At 40.6% G+C, this 6,818-nt stretch overlaps 1 long non-coding RNA gene across 1 annotated transcript; it reads right to left on the bottom strand.

Moving 5' to 3' along the window:
- Nucleotides 1-5,367: 5,367 nt before the first annotated feature.
- LOC125526546 lies at nt 5,368-6,569 on the bottom strand. The gene is made up of 2 exons (XR_007291766.1): nt 6,222-6,569; nt 5,368-6,129 (listed from the first exon to the last, which is right to left on the bottom strand). It is a non-coding gene; the product is annotated as an uncharacterized LOC125526546 (long non-coding RNA).
- Nucleotides 6,570-6,818: the final 249 nt, after the last annotated feature.

The following is a 6,818-nucleotide window of genomic DNA, read 5'->3' as shown; positions in this document are numbered from 1 at the left end:
ATAGGCTCCAACTTGGGACCCGTCCCGAGCCCCGGCGCTGCTTCCCCGTGGCCATCGTCCATCGGGACATGTCTACTTCCCTGCCACCGGTAGCCACCGCAACCGCGCCGGCCTCACCGAGTAGGCAGCCAGAGCTGTCTACTTCACCGGGCCGCCAGATAGGTCGCACCCTCATCTCAAATCACTTTATTTAGGCGCCAGTTGTCTGAATTTTCATTCTGGGCCAATCGATTCCCAATGGGAAGCAGCACCTCTCGAGCCGGCGGAGCTCTTAGGCTGTCGGTTGGCTGATGTCTAACGTAATGGTGCGGGGGCGCAAGTTCGTCGTGGAAGAAGCACTTAGATGGATATCTTAGAGTTTCATGGGTTGAAGGTACTGCCGCCGCTGGATGTGGATGACAGCAAGTCTTGGTGGATTGGCCCGGGGGCGGCGCAACCATGGCAGTGCGGTGGGGCGGGGAGCAGGGTTTTGGTCGGGGCCACGGACGACGGAGGCAGGCTACTCGGCCGGTGGTTGCTGGCTCTTCGGGGAAGATTCCGGACAGTGTCAGCCGGGAGGCACAAGACGACCATCAAGCCATCCGGCCTAGATCGGACAGTACCAAAATAAAATAAAATCATGTGACCCCAAGTTAGTCAAGAGACATGTGACCATTCTCGTACCTTGTTGTTGATCTCTTAGGGTATTTCTTCAAATCAGAGAGATGTATCATTCTTAACATTATGCGTTTTCTGCATCTTCAGCCACACCATCTTCTGAATCACCGCAGCTGCTCCAACAAGGCAAGCATGCACCAGAAGGGAGCTATAGTCCCCACTCAACAGTTCCCTGCATCGAATGCACTTGCCCGACATGGACAGCCACAACAACTGCAGGGCCATCGACAAGTCAGACCATGATGCTCACTCCTATGGATGGCGGCTAGATAGGTTGTACCCTCATCTTACTTGTGTGCAACATTTATGGCTTTGATATTCATCTAAGCATTGAAAATAGATTATCACATTTCACTATATATTCATGTTGATCTCTTACGGGTCTTGTTTAGGAGTTAACGATGTTCCATAGTTCAGCTAAAAGACTTGTTCTTTAGGTCACGTTGTTCCATAGTTATCATCCATCTGCCAATGCTATCCCACAGGATGGTGATTATAGTATTATACCACTTCTAGTATAACCTATGTTGTTCCTTCATACTTTTGTGTGCCATCTAGTTAATCTCGAGTACAAACGATACATATTCTGCATCTTTCATCTGTGTTCTCCCTTTAGTTTTTGAGACCTGTTGCTGCTAGTTAACCCCAGTCCTACTATTTATGATGTCTCTGACAGGCACTCATTACATAAATCTAACTACTGGTTGTCTTCCATGCATGTCAGATATAATTGCACACATTGATTTATCCACAAGAACCTCACGGAGCAATGTAACGGCCAACAAACTTGACGTCAATGATACACAATATGATGGAACATGTAAAGGCAGTTCTTCACAAGACTTACAGAAAGATGATGAATCCTGTTCACCCCATAAGGTACTTGCTCTAACTTGGCCCTTGATATGGGTACAACATGCATATAATGTCCTGGAGTGCATCTACTCTGTTGCAATGCCTTGTGCTTCGCCTGCTGATCATGCATGTAAATATGGCATGATTTCCTGTTTTTCAGTACCTATTCCATTAATGATAACATATTTTCAAATTCAAGTACTGTCATTTTACTCTATCGCAATGCCATCTGCTTAGTTTGGACATCATGTTTCTCAATATCTTATGCATTGTTATTCATCAGTATGTACTTCATCTGTCGACCATACCATGTTCTTTTTTTTACATTGAAGTGATGTTCTAGTGGTCTCTTGCAATGCCATCTTAGTTTCCAATCATACACGCATATGTTGCCTTAGTGTTTTTCTGTAATGTATTCCGCTAGGATACAGTTTTACATTCAAGTAGTGCTTTTTTACACTGTTGTCCTGTCGTATCCCTAGCTCTTACATCATACTCCCTCCGTTCGGATTACATGTCGCAGAAATGGATAAAACTAGATGTATCTAGAACTGAAATACGCTTAAACCCATCCATTTATTTTCGGATGGAGGGAATACATCTCAATATGTCATGCCTTTCTATTCTTCAGTACCTATTCCATCTCTGCTGTAGCATGTTTTATAATTGAAGCACCATTCTTCTATATAAGGCATGCAAGGGGAAGATGGCTATGTTAGAATCTGAAGGGTTACAAACCAGGTCTTTGCAAAAGATCCAAACGCTAGGAGATAATAAACCAACTCCGGTTTTCATAGGTACTGCTCCAGCACAGAGAAACCCAACTCCCACTGATAATAAGCAGATTCCAGTGGCCAAAGAACTAGTCCGCTTCCAACAAAAATATGTCAACTCCATTCTAAGAAGCGTGTGCATATCCTCGCATCATGAAATTTGATAGCATTATGATCATATTTTCTACATGTTTCTTACCCATCTCTCTTTTAGAAAATAAGGTTAAACGATAGAAGATTCCCTCCATTGGAATCGTATTCGAGGAAAGTATCTTGCGGGAATTTTTGTGCTCCAATGCTGATGTAAGTACCTGCTGTATATCACTATATTTTTACATCAGCATGTATTTTGTTAATCGGTGTGAATCCAACCTTTATCTGGTCTAAATTCAGTTGTAGCAAAATGTTAAAGGCGACAATGTTGATTTTTATAAGGAAAACTTCCTGGTAGTTTTGCATACTGAGTTGCATGAGTGTACTATCTCATATCATGCACATTACTGAATTGTAGTGCTGCTCTGGTTGCCCATTCATTCATTGTGTCAATGTTGCTTTCATATTACCTTACCTGGCTGAAGATAGATGTGCCATATTGTGTTAATTTGGTGTAGGATGGTGTGGTCTGGTTGCCCAAACGTTCGTTGTGTCAATGTTGCTTTCCTATTATCTGATCTGGCCAATGATACACTACAACAAGAACCCCCCTCCAGCAACACATCAATGCGTTGTGGTATCTTCATATATGCGTTGCAATGGTCTACACCAACGGATTAATATGCGTTGTCGTTGGTGGCGTTGGAAGGATCTACAACAACATATATGCATGCGTTGGTAAACGGCATGTAGAAGCATTGTTATGTAGCAACATATAGACCTAGAGCCCAACAACGTTTCATATGCGTTGGTGGCGACTCTAGATCATTGCAACAACTAGAAGCTTCGCTAAATAGCCTAAACAATTAATTATTTTTTATATATTGTGATCCATAATTATTAGGTACCAGTGATAGTGCATAGGAGAAGCAATATAATAAACAGAAAGATCTCATATATTAAATCAAGCATTTTGCATTACAAAGAACATTGTCCAAAGATTACAAGAGATGAAACTATCTAGTAATAGCCCGATTCTTGACCTTGCAATCAACTATAATGTTTGAAACATTGATCCTAAGAATGACATTCTAACTATCTTGTAGTAGCTCCATTCTTAACCTTGCGCTCAACATGTGATCCATGCATCGTCAATTTATCTGGGTCATCTACAAAATAAGAGATTAGTTAGTTATAGTAAGGAAATCAGGTAAATAGAGAAGTAAAATGTAAAGGAGCACCATACAAATGTGATTTGCCAAAAATTAAGATTTATATATAGATCTGGTTAATAAACTGAATATAAGAACATCTTTGAAATGAAATTTATTAAAAAAACGTTACCGATTATGCAGCCTGTATCGAGTACAATTTGTTTTGCATCTTACATCAGCTCGAAACTAATATGAATTATCATTATCTATATTTAATTTCCAGTCTATTAAAAAGGATCGAAATGTAGAAATGGAAACTGCAGATATTTGCAATGTCAGTACGATCACCCAACAAAGAAATAACAATAATACACACATTCGATAAGGTCATCGCCATGCTATGAAGTACAAGCACAGAGACTTTGAGTCTTCTTCCTTACTTTGTAAACTGATGATATTCTGTTTCAGTTAATTGCAATGCACATGTTCTGAATATCTATGACTCCTTCAGATAAGAAACTGCATATCAAAACACCGATTCATGCTTACTTTGTTAACTAACGACATTTTACTACTCATGCTTGGGATGATTCATTAGTCATGCTTGCTATCGTGTACCCAGTGCCAACAATTTGAAAATCTCCAAATAATCTACATCATGCAAGACTTCGTAAAAACAAGACCTAGGAATTACAAAGGCACACATTATAGTATCTCGATCCATGAAAAAATCTCAGAGCCTGTAGAATCAACGACACGAAAAAAAAGCATCATCAACTTTTGGACAGTGGGAATTATCCACTCATTCGTAAAAACAAGACATGCATAATGAAATAAGAAATAGAAAGGGGAAAGGAAAGAGTGCTATGAACTAGCTAATCCACTTATGCTTGTCATGCTATCTTATCCACTTCTGCTCGTCATCACACCTACTCTTAGCCCCTAACTCGACCCGGAAGGAATCCATGATCTAATTAATATAGACAAGAGCATGTTCTAATCAGTATACAAGAGAGAAAGTCAAAGAATAATTCATTACCAGATGGGAAATATGAACCTACCAGATTGAGCCTACCATAGGAACTCTGGTTTCCGTATGATCTTGCACCACCACACCGAGCAGAGATCAGGACTCAAACTACAAGCGGAGATTCCGTGAAAATCAGTTGGGTCCACGGACCTGACAGCAACAAAATTAACATCTAATGTTTAACAAGAAATAGCTATTGAGAAAAACAAGATGCAATATTCTACCTGAATTAACACATACAGACAAGTGATGAATCAAACATTCTTTCTGAACAAGGGGATGCAAACATTCTTCTGGAATTAACTACATGGAGATTGTACTATATTCCTAGAAGAATTGCAATAAAATGATAAGAGAGATGGCGTATACAAAATTTGGGTTTTTCTTCTTTTACATATACTAGCAAATATACCATGTACATTGCAATGGCATAAAAATAAACCCCCCCAGACCACCCATTTTAGTCCCTAAATGTAACATCCTAGATTTCTTCCTTGTTCCAGCCATATTATTCGGGTATTCGGGTGCTTAGAGTATTACAAGTCGGATGAGCCTCTACAGGAGGAGCTCAGCTCAAAATCAGTTCAGGACTAAATCTGGTACTAGGTGCATGAGATTACACTTGAGCATGAAGTCCTATTTGAACTTGTGTGCCTAGATTTACTTTGGAAGCTAGCCCGCTACTAGGCGCACGGAATTATACTTGAGCACCAAGTCTTGTTTGAACTTGTGTGGAGGACTGGCTCAACCAATCTTAAAAAATAAACATAACTCCTATTCTAGTACTTGTGAGGAAGGATTGATTATGAATGTTATTGCTAGTACGTAGCTGCACTGGTTTTAGAATCCGACTAGTTTTTGCTGTTGGTCTGAACTGAACTAGAGCTGCTGCTGAAATAATTAGAACTTTGGATAGGAGCGTATGGTGGAGTACAACTTTTATTGTTGAATCTGTATTTCTACTAATAGCAAGGAAGAAGCTTGGTTAGCATTGGAATATGACTGTTGTAAAATAAATTCATATGTACCGAGCCACTAACTATTGCCGACATTAGTAACTCTCTTTGTTGGCAGCAAAACATATATGTTACTTGCATGTTCTGGACATAAGCAAATGGTTGTCGGCCACAGAGACATGTACATGCATCACTTGGAAGATCAATTGTCATGCTTAGGTCTTAGTTTATAGTTTTTTTGACATGGTCTTTGTATATAGTTACATACCTTATGTATAGGCATTAGCCCTTCAAGTACAAGCCCGCCAAAAAAGGTTGCTGAACTTGTATTTCTACATTGCTTTTGCCTCAAACTTAACTAGTTATTTTGTGGCTTATAGAGTACTATTATGTATAATGTCAGCCAACTTTCATGTTCCAAGTTCAGCTGGGGACATCATGACACACTCTCTTAACTAAAATGGAACCCCAAAACAAATCAAGGTTGAATGTAAGTGCAGAACCATCATGTAGTGACAAGTCAGAATTGGTTACCCCTGCTCTTGCTTGGAGATGGAGGGGTGGAGGATCAATATCCTTTTGGTTGATAACCATGAAATTATTGTCACTTCCTGAGTAAAACCTGAATGCTTCAGAAACATGTGAGCACAATACTTGCCAAGAGAGAGAGAGAGAGAGCATGGGTGCATGCTAAGAAAAATACCATATTTCTCCATTCAGTGATCTTCTTGACACAATCATCAACTTGTTATCTCTCTGTAGAAACCATCTTTTCTCTTCGTTCAATGTTTGAGCAGAAGATCCTGCATTTATTTCACTGAGAAACTTAAGTATCTGTCAAATGGTTCACTTCAGTTATGCGACTGAAATAGGAAATCTTAGTAGGTTTGAAATTAGCATGTGCTGCTGCGTGGGCAGGGAAAAGTTTGAGTGAGGATGTGATCCATTGATGTTGTAGCTTGTAAGATGCCGCCGGCAAGGAAATACAAGGATGGGTGGAGTCAGTAGTGAATATTACTTTACCTTTTAGTGATACTAATACAGAATTGCAGATGCACGAGAGACAGAATAAGACCTGCTATAGTCGATGAGGATGGGTGCATCGTGCTTGCGTGGTCCCTAGCTTTGCGTAAGAACAACAACGACATCTGCATCTGCAGCCGAGCAGAGGAACGGCCACGATGACGCCTTCCCGAACACGAGGAGGATGGGTGGCAACGCCGTGTGTGTCCAGAACGCACGGGGAAAGTGGCGAGGGAGGAGGAGTTGGTGGAGGTTCGTCAAAGAACCGATGACGAAG

The sequence above is a fragment of the Triticum urartu genome, unplaced genomic scaffold, assembly GCF_003073215.2.
Source record: "Triticum urartu cultivar G1812 unplaced genomic scaffold, Tu2.1 TuUngrouped_contig_10448, whole genome shotgun sequence".
Lineage (NCBI taxonomy): Eukaryota > Viridiplantae > Streptophyta > Magnoliopsida > Poales > Poaceae > Triticum > Triticum urartu.
Note: the sequence above shows the minus strand (reverse complement) of the source record. Positions and strands in the feature narration are given on the sequence as shown.